The sequence below is a fragment of the Coturnix japonica genome, chromosome 11 (genome assembly GCF_054131305.1).
Source record: "Coturnix japonica strain WE chromosome 11, WE-NBRP24, whole genome shotgun sequence".
Taxonomy (NCBI): Eukaryota; Metazoa; Chordata; class Aves; order Galliformes; family Phasianidae; genus Coturnix; species Coturnix japonica.
In genome coordinates, this window is record NC_140673.1 from 14,870,001 (window position 1) to 14,885,704 (window position 15,704).

At 41.0% G+C, this 15,704-nt stretch overlaps 1 long non-coding RNA gene across 1 annotated transcript in view; it reads right to left on the reverse strand.

Annotated features, from left to right (window-relative positions):
- Positions 1-15,704, reverse strand: part of LOC107317373 (uncharacterized) — a 32,326-nt gene that overhangs the window by 164 nt on the left and 16,458 nt on the right. Inside the window, exons 4-8 of the long non-coding RNA XR_014932766.1 lie at positions 15,117-15,226; positions 6,268-6,407; positions 4,374-4,545; positions 3,652-3,706; positions 1-3,110 (exon numbers count right to left, since the gene is read on the reverse strand). The exon at positions 1-3,110 is cut by the window's left edge and continues 164 nt beyond it. This is a non-coding gene — a long non-coding RNA (uncharacterized LOC107317373). The remainder of the gene's footprint in view (positions 3,111-3,651; positions 3,707-4,373; positions 4,546-6,267; positions 6,408-15,116; positions 15,227-15,704) is intronic.

Here is a 15,704-nt window from a genome sequence, read left to right on the forward strand (position 1 = left end):
GCTCTGAGTGAGGTTGCTGCACAGTCAATGCACACAATCTGTAGTGAGTTAAAAGCAAATCTGACAGAAATAGTTGGAAATCTGAGGAAATTGTAAATGCAATTAAGTACTATGAGGGGGAAAGGCAGCGGCTGGCTGCTGCATAGCAAGATTTCCCTTCACTTCTGGAATTACCATTATCTTTTCTCCAATGGAAAAAGCACTTAAAATCAAGAATCAGAGACATTTACACATTGCGAATCACAGTGTGATTTGAAGCTGCAAAAATGTATTTCTGATTGTAGGCAAAGGAGGCTCTAAAAATCACCAGCATAATCCCCCACAAAGAAAAACAAAAGCAACAATCCAATAAATCAACCTGAAAGAGATATGAGGTACATTTCACAAAGCAAAAAGTACATTCGAGTAGGAAAATGATAGCATACGTGGGAACAGAGCCTGACACTACGAGATGATCTATTTCCTTTTAATTCTGTCTAGAAGTGATTACACGGTGTATGTGTGTGGGGAATTAATTAATTGCAACTGGGTGCTTTCAAGACAAAGGTGCCAGTGGAGATTGCCAGGAAATAAAGGTTGGATTTAAATTTATTTTTTTTTTTCCTAGAGATAATGGCATCAGAAAGCACAGAGGCAGAGAGAGCTGCATGGGAAAGCAGATGGAAGTACAAAGCTAAAAAGGGAGGAGAGCTGTGAGCGATTTAAGACAGGTTCTTAGGACATTTACCCTGAATTCTCACTATGGTTATTGCCATTCCCCATGTGCAGTATCAGGTGGTACATGATCATAGCCCTTTTGCTTTTTCCTCCTATGTAGGTCTCCAGATATACTCATTAATCAATAGGGCTCTAATGCTAGAGAGTGAACAAAACCAAAACCTACTGTAATGGAGAGGTGTTCAGATTAAGTGTCTGATCTCATGCCCTTTGCTCAAGCAAAGCTTATACTTGGGAGATATTCTTGCAGAGCACACATCCTGCACCTAGGATAGTCCGTATTTATTGCAGTGAGAAGGGGATCAAGAATGCAGAAACATACCCAGTTAACCATGCCCTTTGCAATTGAGTTTCACTTGTTGAGGGGGAAAACCGCTGTGCCCATTGCCAGAGGATTTTGGTACACTGCGAAGTCCTGCATTCACTGGGTGAGCTCTGAGTTCCTGTCCTCTGGTGACTTCCCTCTACCTGTTACACAGCTGCATTCCACACCAGCAATAAATTCATATTTTATAACCCCTATTTTTTTTCTCCCCCACAAAATTTTAATGAAATTCAAATAGAGGGGACGGTGATGATATGTGAACCTTGCAAGCATTTTCCAGGCCACAAAATTAGGTTAGGAACACAGATACTTTAGAGCTAGTGGTTGGTACATGCCTTACCTTACACTTGAAAGCACAATCAATGATTCACAATGCCAGAGAATACAGAATATGTTTCTCCTTCTCATATCTGACTGGTGTTATTTATGGCTGCTGGGTAAAACCGTGGCACTGCAATGCTTTCCATGGTCACGACGACACCAGAGAAGAAAGCCAGAGTAACATTTCGTGAACAAGGTCTGAAGTGACTGCCCTAGTACATGCATTAGATCATTAGAGCACTATAATGGGCAATACTTGCCACTATCTTTATCAGTATTCATTGTTTCACTCTATATAAAGATTTTGTTTTCCTGTAGCCCAATTTCTGTAGAAAGAAACAGCTAATCAAATTGATTACCAATAGATTGCAGACAAATAGGTGGTAAGAGGTCAATTTTATGTGTACTTTTTTTTTAGTGAGAACAAACAACCAGAAGACTCCAAGGTAATTAAGCTCTAACTATAATGCTGTAATTCCTCCAACATTTCAGTATAAAGCTCTGGTATCAAGTAGACAGCACAGACACTGATAGTCACCCTGTCACATTCAGAGATGTGGCTGTCCTGCCACAATTCAGCACAAGGTTCCCTATGCCTCACAGGGCTGCAGAAGGAAGGCTGTGTCCTCAGCATGGCCACAGTGTGCAGTCCAGTACTGCTGTGTGAAGGGAGGCCAGGGAGGGACGGAGCAGCAGTGCCCACACACCCTAAACAAGGGAGGTAGTGTGCCCTATCAGACCACCTCTCCTCAAAAGGACTAGGGCTGCACAAAATCACTGCCCACTAAAATATGTAGTTTGTTTGTTTCAGCATACACAAAAATATTTTGCTATTAAGACATGAGACTAAGTAATTTTGCTAGAAATTCATTTATCCAAATATTACTCGACTAAATGAATAAATATTACATAATTCCATCAGTTTAATAAAGAAATGCAACCGCTTAAAAATATTTTCTCTTTTTCTTCCAGAGAGTTTGACTGCATTCAGTCTCCACCTGTATTGCAAGCTGAGAACTACAAGGCAGAACTGCAGTCAGAGATCTTTGGAAGGAGAGCTATTATTTTTCCCTACCAGTTTATAGAAACAGACACATTTAAATAACACATATTGTGTAGCACAGAGATTTTTTAAGCTTCTTGTTCTTGCCTATTGTTATTTAGCCTTCTTGTAGCCATAGCCCTGAGAACAATACCAGTTTGATTTTATATGAATTGATCTTCACCTCTTTCTTTGACTGCATTGTGGAAATAAGGAAGGAAAACATGCCTATTACTGCTGGAGAAGTTAACATACCTAAATGGCACTTTTATAAAGGGGAAGGTTGTAATAAGTCATGTGATTTAGAGTAAAGGCAGCATGGTGTGCAATGGGAGCAATTTTCTGCCCCTCAAACAGCACTTCAGGTGATGTTGTTCATCTTTCTGTGACTTGCTGTGTCAAAGCATGCCCAGAGCAGAGGTGTTCAGGGACCTGACAAGCTGTAAGTGTCCAGCTGAAAAACCTGGGAGATATCCCAGGGCTCAAAGAGTTCACTTTTTCAGTTACTCTGATTTACTTCAGAATGCACCTTTGGGGAATTTATGTCTTCCATTCCTTTAGTTTCCCATTTCCTTTCTTGTCATCTTTAAAAATCCATTAAAGATCACAGAGACAGTTTCTACAAGCTTCCATTTCCAAGGGGCTGTGGAGCTCCGTGAAATGTGCAGTTTGGAGGTGAGCTGTTTTACTCACGGCACCTTGATGCTGTTAGGATGACATTTTAATTATAGGTGGTGGTTACAGACTGAGAAAAATACGTTGAATTCAACACAGAAACAAACGATTTTCACTCACATGGGCTTAATGACGACTAGCTAACTGCTCCTGTACTGACTGAAGAGGAGAATATTAAAATGCAAAGGCAGAGTGTGGGGTTTGCTTTCTTCAGGTATTTGCCCTACAGATTTAAAACTATAGCAGTCCTACGTGTGCCAAAATCAATCATCAGGATTTTAATGCGTGGATAAATAGAGTTCCTATAATCATTGTCATACCATTACCTGCAGTATTCAAGCTCAAACTTACATTTTCTGTACAAAACATTTTGTTGATCAGATATGATCCTCAGAATTCCTATTTTGTAATATTCTCACCAGTTTCCCTACAGTAGGGTTTATATTAAAATGGCACACCACCTACGCTGTCATTAATTTAGTTTTGTCTATCACTGTGTATGCTTGCTGCTTTGCCCTAGGTATTATAATAACTATAGCCTGCTTGTCATTTCCTGCTAACATTGCCTCACCTGTAAAACTGCAGCAGCTCTATTTCAGCTTCCTTGGTTTCTGCCATCACCTTACCTATCACAGTGGAATAAAAGAACATTTCTCAGGTGCATTCATAGATATTTTCATCGCATTTCAAATACATTCAGACAATTTCTGCACATTTGCACTAAAACAAATGGAATAATTCCACGCATCTCTCCATGTATGGAATATTTCCCGCCCTGTTTAAATCACGGCCAATCTGTATTTACACAGTGTTGGAAGGCAATGTTTCTAAAAACCTGCAGAGCTATTTAGAGATGACATATGTATCATATCAGACATGTATACGTGACTATGTCTGTGATCATACATGGTTTAGTTTTGCTTGTTTTTGTAAAATGCAGCATTTCTAAAGCACTTCAATGGGAAACAAACAGTTTAAAATACAATAATAATTATTATTATTTTTAATTCAGGACAGGGAATTTGGATAGGGACTAATTTGGAAGTAGCAAAAGCAGCATGACGTTGTGAGACCTTAATAACACATACTATCTGTGATGGCACCAGTTAATCTAACTGGGCAGAAACAATCAGATTGGCAAGACTGCCAAAGAATACGGCAATACAAGCAGACCAGCTGTAGGGCATAAGGTCTGCACATTTTGGGGCTCTCCAGCTTTGCTCACCCGTAATTTTGAAACAAACAAACAAACAAAAAAAACAACATTCTGAGACATTTCTTGTTGCTACAAACCTGCAAGAGCAATTCCACTTGCGCAGAAGTGTCTGCTCCTAATAAATACAGGAGCCCATAGCAAGGCTTGGAGAGGGGCTCACATCCTGCTCTGAGCAGAACTCCATTCAGCAGATATAGTCCCAGTTCCTACCCAGTCTCCTTGCCTCCACTGTAGCACTTGCTGTCTGATCTAGGAGAGGATGCAAAAAGGGAATATATTAACCCATGGGGGGTGATGAAAAAGCAATGGAAACAATAAAAAGACCATGTGTTAACCTATGTGTGTATCTTGGTGGTTACAGATTTAGCCATATGTGCTAAATTAGACCATTAAACATTGCAAAACAAATAACACATTGAAATGCTATCACAGCCCTGTAATTTATACTCTGTTACGCAGGGTAGAGTAAGTTTCTCATAGTAAATAGCATCTCATTGGATGACTAGTCTCTAACAGTATATCTTTACATAATTAAAGTGGACATGGTTTAGAAAAATGGAAAGGCTAGAATGTAAGGCACAGCTGCAAATAATATTAAATGGCATTATCAATAACAGAGATCCCAGGGTTTGCATATTAATTGTAAGAAGGTGCTAATTTGAGTGTTTTAAGCTTGCATTCACAAGCTTGTTTACATGCTTTGTTCCACCTGGACCTGTTTGGAGGTTTGTCAAAAACCTAACAAGCAGAAAAAGATTGCATTTGAAAATACACATACATGTTTAATTAAGCCAGGGCCACCGAACATTCCTCAATATATTTAGCTGTTGAGATTTAAGCACCACCAGAGCATCAGGCATTATCACCTTTTGAAGTACTGCAGAATCTTTAATATTTAAAGCACAAAGCAGACTTTAATATAAAATTCTAGCAGACCACAGAAGATTAAAGACGCATTATAAATGTGACAGTTTGTAAATGGAACACCAGTATTAAAGGGAACCCCCCTGATATTTTACAGCATATTTTTCAGGTGTATACTAAATTATAAATACAATTAAATAGCAGTAATTATTCTCTGGGAGGGGATGGCAATTTAACTATTCTAGAATATAGTGATTAACTATAATGTAGGAAAGTGGTAATGTGTGTTTTACCACACTGTTCTTGCAGCCAAACTTCACGCAGAAGTAGAGTCTTCAGTCAATTTAAAACCACCCTAGGGCCCTACATCCGTGGGCACAATGTTTTTCCTTCCACAAGGCAGGGAACAAGGAGGGTTGTCTGCTTGGTCTCCAAACCTCTTGGTTTTTCCTTCAACTATACAGCTGTTCTCCTTCACTGTAGTTGCCTGATGCTATGAGGCGTAAGGGAAGGAGGGCAACAGGGAGGCTGCAAAAGTGGTACATCCTAAAGAGTTCTAAATCTGAATTAAGATGGACCAGCACTGGCTCTATGTGGTCATGCAAGGAATTTTGAAAGGCAGGGACCTAACCTTATAGTGCACAAAATTAATTTTGCAAGCCTCTGTCTCCAAATTGACAGGACTAATACTTAATAGGTTGTGCTGGTCCTCTCGTTGAGTAAACAGATCTCATAGGACCAAAATTGCCCCATTTCTTTTACTCAGCTTGGTTCTCCCAGAGGGAAAAGTAGCCAAGGGAATGGCAGCAACCATTAAGTGAGAGGAAGAATGCCCAAGGACAAGATGGGAGCTGGCTATCTCCTTACCGACTCTATGGGGAGTTGAGAGAGGTCTCCATCAGCCAGACCCATGCCTTCCCGCAGCACAGGCCTGCAGGAAGGATGGCTGTGTGGGAGGATGTCTCAGGCCAGCCGCTGGAAGGGCATATTTGTGTTCTTGTCCTTCTTGGCCACAGATAGACATGGGCACAGGAATACCAAGGGGGGTTCTTGTAAAAGCCATGGCTCCTGGATCACTATTCTCAGATCAGAGCATCTCTTACTCACTTTTCCTGCTGGGGATTCTGCCATCTCTAGGCTGCTGTTGAGGCAAGGCTCACATCCAGATGTCATTTAAATTCCATTGGCAAAATAAGCAGTTCTGATGGCAGCAATGGCAATTATAAGTGGCACATTCTACACAGAATCTGAGGAGAAAAAAATTAAATCAGGATTTTAAAAGCACAGAAATCAAACAATTTAGCATGAATATTCTGGTCTTTGGTGCTGGGCCATCCAACACCAAGGTCTCAGTGCTTGCACAGCTGAAGATGCTCTTGAAACTCCCCAGTGTCAGACATACTGCTGTATTAACAGCTTTCCTAATATGCATTCCAGTAGAAAAGCTTAGCATATTATTTTCATTTTTATTATTAATACATATATGTAGCTAACGTTATTCAACAGAGTGCTTTAAGACAGAATTTTCAAAAAATATAGAGATCTTAGTTATATAATTTATTGCAGAAGTAAAAAATTATACACAGTCTCCTAATAGAGAGAGATTAAAATGGATAAATAATGCAAAGATCACTGTAGCTGTATTTTTCAGGGTCCAGTTTATATTGTTAACTTAGGTACTGTATGCTAGTCGTGATTAGGCACACTGCTCATATAAAAAATGCAGTGCATCTGCTTTTCATAAGAGCAGATACCCACACCATGCTTTTTCCCAGACTTCGCAGGTGCTGGATTGTACCATGCACTTTCCATGTGTTGGCAGTGGCACGTCAAATGGTGCCCTGTGTCTACCTGAGATTTTCTTCATTCAAGGATGCCCAAGGCATGTAGAAAAGGAGATAATGTGCTAGAGAGATGAGGCAGTTCTTATGGTGATGTTTCAGTTGATAATGGCACAATTTTTTGCTTTTACTAAATGACTTCTTTTTCTATGCACCATGCACTGTAACAACTCCTTTCACTGTGGGTCAAAAGTCCTCTGAAAACAAAGATGGTTCTAGCTGCTTTCTAAGATTTTCTAGAATTAAAAGAGAGAAAAAAATCATTGGGACTAAATACAAGATCTCATAAATTCAGCAGAAATACCACCACAGGGCAAAATGCTACAATGCACCAGCCAGCAGTTCTGCAGGCACACCATCCATCAGGGATGATGAGGATCCTGGTTGAAGCCTCTCTGTTAGCAAGTCTGGTCTTTCACTTCAGCCCAGGAACTGCAACCTGGGGCAAATGCACAACAGTGGCATTATTCAAACCTGTTGCATTCATTCAAAAGAAATCTGGCTTCAGAAAACAAGCATTTCCTAAGGAAAATCGCTTCAGCTGAAAACACATAAACTTCTCCTTATGTCCAGCCTTGCCTCCTGATACCCACTGTGCTGGGGCTGAGTGGTGGAGAGCAGCACTGTGCCTTTCAGCCAGGGCAAGGCCTTGGCTGGACCAGCCAAGGGCAATCTTCCTCAGTCTCAACCCCTCAAAATACCCCTGCATTCCCAGAGCAATTTTATCTATCTGAGCTGACTGACCCAGCACAACCATCCTGTTTTGCCGCTCCATTAGCTCACACAGGTTTGGAAACTGCTGAACCAAACCAGCACCAGTGAAGATTCAGCTGGGTATATAATGAAGAAAAGGCTTCCCTCGGTGAACGTTGATTGTTGTGATTGAGATTCTGATCTTAATTTGCTTGTTAAACCAGAATTTCAGTGGCTAGATAGTATTCAGTAATCTCCAGAGCAAGGGCCCGAATCTGTTGATATCATAAGTGTCATCAACATTCAGCAGTGTGGCAGCTGTCACCAGGCAGTTCAGAAAGGCTTATTTAATTGATACTTTCCATTTCAAATACAATTTGCAGTTGGCATGTGGTGAGAAATGCATCTCACCATGCAAATTTTCATGATGCTGGAGCACAAGAAAAAGGGTGCTGCTTTTCTTTTGTGAAAAAGCTTGAAATGTAGCCTAAGAAGCGGAATATTCAACTCTTTCCATGAAAGTTGCATTCATTTAGGTCTACTAAATCACGTTAAGTCCCAGATTATTTATTCCTGTATATAAGCCAGTACATGTGCAAAATACAGAAAACAGCAAATAACGTTTGGAAACAGAAAAAGAGGCTTCATTAAGAATTTAAAATAGAGCAGTGCAAGGGAGCCTGAGACAAGAATCTAATTCAAGTTAGAGGGCTCCAAAATTATCCAAGCCTTTCTACGGAAGTTTTTTGTTAAAATAACAGAAATCTCAGAAGAATAGCCATTCTCACTCTATCACCACTGAAGGTCAAGAGATTTTAGCAAATACAACTCACGGGCTTTTTTCCATATAGTTTAATTAATAGAACCTAAGGGTAGGCAAAACCATTTGACCATCTGATCTGACATCTTCTGGATCACAGACCACTGCATCTTACCCAGCTGCCCTACATGAAGCCTAATTGTGTTCAGCTAAGCCCTAACACTTCTATTCTTTCCTGTAAAAGACCTTTTCTCTGAACTGCACCTTTATGTTTCTAAGGACTATGCCTGCCTGCAGGGGCAAGTGCCATGTTGCAAGACAGAGCTTTGAAGAGAAACACACAGACACATGCACATAGTGCTCGGCTGCGTAGATGTGACTTTATCTTGGTTTGCTCCTCCTTTTAGTCTTCAGTAAAGAAAAAGCCTCCTAGATTTTAAAACGCAGCTAATTCCTGTGCAAAAGGGGCCATTACAGCTAGAGATGAACTATTTTACCGTTTTTTCTCACAAGAGCAGCTGTAGCCCATGCTCAGCCTCCCAGCCCCGGCCACAGTTAGGTCCCAAGCCAAGAGCAGCCTCTTCAGTCTCTCCCCTAAATACTCATGGAGAAAAGACAAAACACAAGTTTCTTTTACACATGGACTCTTGTGCAACACCACTCACAATAGTCTTGCAATGCTATCCCAGCTACAGACCAAATTTTTTCTCCAGCGCTTCCTGCCATTGCTTTATCCAATGCAGAATTTAAATATAGGAATGATGTATCTCTCCCTCTTCATCTTTTTCCTTGCCACCATCAGTCTGACCAGGACCAGATGGTCCTGTGTACTTGGCAAGCTGCGCAGGAACTCACCCTTGGGAAAGTCAGATAGGACCTCAGCCCTTGGGCCTGGCTGTGAATCCATCCATTGCTTTAAACCTTCCTCTTTCAGGAGCAGATTTAAACCAAGATCTTAGATTTGAAACTCCTTTGTCTTTTTTTCATGTCTCACTCAGACAGCTCCATCCAGCCTTTCCCACCCTTGGTTTCGAAGGCTGTGCGGTGGCTGAAGTCCTTTTTAATTCAAATATTGCTGAACATTCTTCTAGAGACACGACAGAGCGCTCCCAGCCCCATCCCCCCCCACATATCTTGGGTGAGCACATACTTAGATCCCCCAAGCACAGTGATAATTTCTCCTTACCAGCAGAGCCAGTCATTATTTATTATATCACTCTCTCACTTCTTCAGTTTCTCCTAGTGGGAACATTGCAGTGGCTGCTGGCTAGAAAATTAGCCAAGGGAACTTCTTCTGTTGGTCTCTTTCCTCATTATACTAGTAAAAAAAATTTAACTGTGACATTCTCGCTCTCTCCGTATATATATATCAACACGGGTTGGAAGCACACTGTAGGGGCTAATAGTGAGTAATTTAACTGTGGCTCTCTCACTCGTTTTACCCTCATTCTTTCTCCCGAGTAGCAGCAGAAGAACAGTATGTTCATGTATTGTTGCTTCACATTATAAGCAGAGCTTGCAAGTTTATGTTGAATCTCACTCTTTCCACTAGGTTGTTTTTTTTCATGTGGATGTGATGTAATTTCTTCCAGCATCAAGGGGCTGCCATAAATTACAGAGATATTCAGGCAATCTGTAAAGAAAAGTTTGACATTTTTTCCCCCTTATGAAATTCCTTTAAAAAAAACCAACCAAACAGAGGAAACTCTCACTGGAAGAAAGTTCTGTTTATGCGCCCACAATGCCAGCAATCTGCTAAAGGCCATTATATTCAAAAGTATCTAGAGGTAATTCTCTTAAATTTGGAATAGACCTGTCAATAAGCTGTCTCCATCAGTGGAGATATCACTGAGGACAGAACTGATGTTGTTAGCTGTTAGGACAGAAGCCATGTGAAGTACAAGACAGAGAACATTTTTCCTGTCCCACTGTACAGCTTAGACCAGGGACCTGATCTTGTTTCATTTCAAGAAAATGAGTAGGAAAAGGTGCTCAGCAGTTCAAAAGAGCTGCTGGCATGACCAGGTCACTATTTTCATGTGTTCAGATATCTGCTGAGCGCGTACAATCCACTCCATGGGAGGAATGCCCACACTTGGTCTGGTGGAACAATTTTCTGAAATAATGATGTATTTTGGACTGGTCATAACAAATCACCCAAATCTCCACAGAATCCTTTCTAGAAACAAATCCAAAGGGGAACTGCAAATGATAGCATCACAAATGCTCAAATTTGTTGAAACTTTGGATTTTTATATTCATGATTTGACCCAAATCCGTCATATATAAATACACATTCTGCTATGAATATAGGCATAATATAATTTTGTGACTTATAATAAAGTTTATGAAAAGAAAAATCTGCTTGAATATTTTGCAGAAAGAGCATAAGTTGAGACTGAGGATGAAAAATCATGGAAACAAACTCGTTTTCTTTTTGCCTCATCAGGACTTTTGGTGGTGACACGCCACTGACTACAGCTCTACAACTCTTCGTTTATAGCAAGTGCTTCCTAATTATTTTATTTCCTGCATCAATCTGCTTGTCTTGATGAGAACTAGCACTTCCAGGGAGCAGTTACTGCACCCAAAGGATGTGCATGGTGACTCTCTTTTTCCTAGAAGGCACCAGGGGTACCTCCTCTTGCTCAGTCCTCTCCTTCCCACCCCCCATGCCTGCCCCATGTGCTCAGCCAGCTTGTGTGCTGCAGCAGTGTGTATCCTAGCTGGATAACTCCACGTACCAAGCAATGCAGATGTCAGATGCTGGCTCTTGCCCAAAGGGAAGGAGGACGAGGACAGTAAACAAAGACCTCAGTGTCCTCCATTTTGGAGCGCCTGCTGTAAGTTTTACTCTCTTCACTTTGAATTATAGTGGCAGTGCTTTGAGCAACTACATCTGAAGTACTCCAGCAACATCACACTCTTGTTCCACCACCACTCTGATGACCACCAATGTAATTCAAAGAGAAAGAGTAAAAACTCACCTCTAGGTATAAAAAAAGAGAGAGAGTTTATTCCCTGCCAGAAGAAACAATACGACCAGAATTATGGCAGTTTCTACCCTGAACTGTAAAACTAATGCTTTCTGTTAGCCAGTGAATAAAACTGTCCTTTTTCAGGAAAACCATCTTTCACACTTATAATATTATCTTTCCACTAGCTGCTGAACACACCAGTTTATTATGTCTAGATTTTTTTCTATCGCAGAAAAGATAACAGTGGAAAAATGTAATGTATATTTGGCTGCTTATGGAAAAGGAAGGAAGGAGAAGAATCTTTCTATATTTGCATTGCTAATTAGCAGAAAGCACACAGATAATACAGAGATCAGTACCGTACACACGTTTTGAGAGATGAACAAACATTGCACTATATTTGAATATGCAACTGTACCATTTGTGTAGTTCATGTTGCACCCAGGATTTTCCACAGGGATCCTCCACAAAGGAGGCACTGAAAGCCCCCAGTGGTAGGCTGGAGGGGATGTTGGGGGTATGATTTGTTTACCCTGGAAAGGGCAATGCAGGGGCACCACTTGCTTTTTCAATGTCATTTTGGTGTTTCTTCACCCCCAAACAAATTTACCAGCTGGGCTGACTGATGAAAAGGAATTTAAGAGCCTTGTCCAAGGTCACCCTAAGGAATGAGCAAGTCAAGCCGCTTACTCAAGGGCACTGAGCGCTTCAGCGGCCCAGCCTACCTCCTCCTTGCTTCAGGTTGTCTGTGCCAACCTCTGCCCCCCTCACCACACTGCCTTCCCCATGCAAACAGCACAGTGTCAAGTTCACAGCAAAGGCAGTGATGTGCCCTGCACCATCCATCCATCTACTACACAAGATAAGAATAGTTCCTTAAACCTTTGTTCAAGGCAGATGCTTTCCTGGACTGATTTTTTTTTTTCCCCCTAAAATGTCAGTGTCTATCCACAAGTTACAATTTGATGTACACCCCAGCGCCTGGGTATATGAATAGCTTTACAAGAAGAACACAAATCTGAGTTCAAACCTGAAGCAAATACTTAAGAAGTTGGCATGGCACAAGATATTATATAGCTTGAAATAAACACTGCCTTATCACAAAGAGGTCATTTCATTAGGAAAATGCAGTAACGCTAGCCACATATCAGGCTTGACAGAGGTTTGATTTTTTGCTAGTTCACATACAAGGTCTCAAAAATAGCAAATACCATCTTGAAGCTCTCATCCTTTTTCAGAGCTGGTCCATGAAATCACCTTTGTGGAGATCTCTTTTCAAGCTTCCATAACTTTTCTTACTGGAATGTAAAATTTTTACATTCAGCAGTATTTTTAGATAATTTAACCAACAAACCCAGTGTTTCTGAGCTAAATGCCTCTCCATTTGCCTGCTAAGTGACACAGGGAGTATCTACACGATAACAGAGCACCTATTTACAGTCCTGCATGGTGCTGTCCACAGAGGTTAGATATCCAGGTTATGTTCAGCCCATCTGGGACTCCTTCTCTACTCCTCCCTTTCCCTGATTAAGCCAGGGGACAGGCTGTTTACTGTAGGTTAAACCAATGCAAAATCATTCCATGCAGGTGAAGCTCTTTGAGTACATGACACTGGCTTTGGTGCCACTCGGGTTTAGCTTGATCTTCCACTGAGCTGACTCTGTTCTTCTGCTCAGCTGGGTTAACTTGTCAACATGGCATGAGTTACATGCGCACCGAGGAAAGCCCTCATCTGGATACATGTATTTGGAAAGTTGTATCCCTGAGCATCCCCTCTCAGTCTTCATCTACTGATTTCAGCCAGGTTAGCTAACACATGATTTACCAATAGGAAAATAATTGTTATCTACTCCTTTCCCTAGAGTTTAGTCACTGACATGTCTTTAAAATCTGGACTCACTGATTACATTCATGCCAAGTGATTAACATCAGTTTTTGTTGTTGTTGTTTGTTTGTTTTTTAATTTTATTTTTATGATTAATAGTATAATTTATACACTTAAATTACTTAAAAGAAAAAAAAAGTAAAGTTAATTATTAAATACCGTCAGATCCCTGTATGAAAAGATAGTTCCAATATTTTCTTTTTATAAATCTGATCTCTAACTTCAATCTGATTCCTGTCACCAAGGCACCCTATCTGCTTGGAACAAGAGAGGACAATCTGACATCTGCAGCCATTTCAAATACAGTCATAAATACTTGAATTAATATTAAATAGGTAGCAGACTTAAGAGCATGTTTGTTTGTTCTGTAGAAATCACACTATTTTTTTTTTTAAGAGCTTTAGTTCTCAGCTGCTTTTAAACAATCTGGATATTAACTTTTCCTTTACTGAAAATCTCTGAGCAACTATCAGCAATATTCTCCAGACAGATGTTTGCATAATATGCATCTCACAAATATCTTGGGTAGAGAGCTAAGGAGTTTTACCTTGGGGTTATTAGCAGCTCAAGAGCTGAAATGCTGTGATGGGCCATACAGACCCTGTGAATGGCTTCCTGGGGCTGAACAGGCCTGCTGCTTTCTTAGTAGTATGAACCAAAGCAATGCTCTGTGTTCAGAAGTAGTATAGAGATGAGTATTGTGCTTTGCAGGAGTGAATAAGAGAAGAATGGAAAACAAACCAAGCTATCCCAGCTCCATGTTTCTCCCTTGGTGTTTCTGTGGTTGCAGCCCTCCTCCTTTTGCATGTTTCTTCTAGTCCCCATGAGAACAGTGAGACAGTCATTAGCAATTAGCCCAGGGAGGGAGAGGCTAATTGTACCAATTAGCACTGGAGCACCAGGTGGGGAGACTTAGAGGCCAGTCAAGAGGGGACCAATAAGATGATTGTCAGGGTTAGTGACACAGCACCATCTGAGGGGGGAGGAGGGAAAGAATGGGAAAAAAAAGGGAGAAAAGACCTGCTGATTGCATCTATTTGTGTCTTTTGTTTCTACTTTGAAACCATCTTTTCAAAATGTTTAAAGAAAAAGGATGGATCACTCAATCTGTGCCTTAGATTCTATGCAAGGGCTATTGGGGAACCAGCCTCACTGTCTTCCTTCGCAGCTCATGTGATTCGGAGCAGCCTTATTCTCTCCTCATCCCCAACAAAGCCTCTTGAGAGGTCAGGAATAGCTTTGTTGCCACCTTTGGTAGTGTTCACCCACATTTTAAGCGTTATGAAGTCCTTGTGGTGTCTTTCTCACAGCACAACACCTTGCCTGACTCAAGTTTTTCTCCTTGCAGCTAGAGCTTCTTATACAGAAACAAGTGTAAATCAAGGGCACCTCTTATCCCCCCGTGCCCTGAATTAAAACTACATTACGCTGACACATGCTCAAGTGACAGGTTAACATACCTGATCACAGTAGATCACATTATAACAAGACTTAAACAGCACCCATCAACCTCATTTTTTGCAACAACCATTTGTCTCCCTGGGTTTTAGCGCAGTGCTCAAATCATACTCCAGGACATGTTGAAATGAAGCACATAGTTCCACATATCAGTAGGGCAAAGCCTAGAAGAGATGCTCTCCACGAGCATCTGTGATCTGAATTTTTACTCTCAAATTGCACTGTAACACATCAACACCGTGTAAACTGCCAAAAGGAACCACAGAGAGATCAAACAATGAAAACAATAACAGAATGGAGTTGTACAAATTAAAAATACTCATAATGCCAAAGCTACTTACGACAGCTTCTATGGTGGTGCTTTATACCAGATCTTCTCACTGAAAGGCAGGACCCACGAATCAGACTGTCCCCTCCACTCTGTGCAGGAGCCTCTGTAGCACCACTAGAACTGAAAAGAGACACCGTCTTATGAATGAGGCATCTCACAAAATGGACCAATTGGTTTCATTTTCCAGCATTTCTCTATCAGAGTGTCATCTGTGCTCAGAGGGACAATTTGTTGCATGGGAAATGCTAGCAGGAGGCTCAGGGCTTTGGGCTGGCACGGTGATGATGCTGTACAATGGTAAAACGCTTACATTGGGGAATTTTTGCATGGGACTAGGCTGGCCTTGTCCCCACTTGCCCTTAATGCCACTCAATTCCTCCTCACAGAAACCAAAACCAGTTGCTTAGTCAAAACCTCACTTTCTGGGGTGTTATAAACTACCTGAAAACAAACACAAAACCCACTGAGACTCAGGAAAGACCAGTGAACCATAAAGGAAGATAGTCCAGGTCCAAATTAGCTATGCCGAACAGTACATGGTCAGTGCAAAATCCTTCAGCTTTATGCTATGCATAAAAGAAAGAAAGAAAAAAAAAAA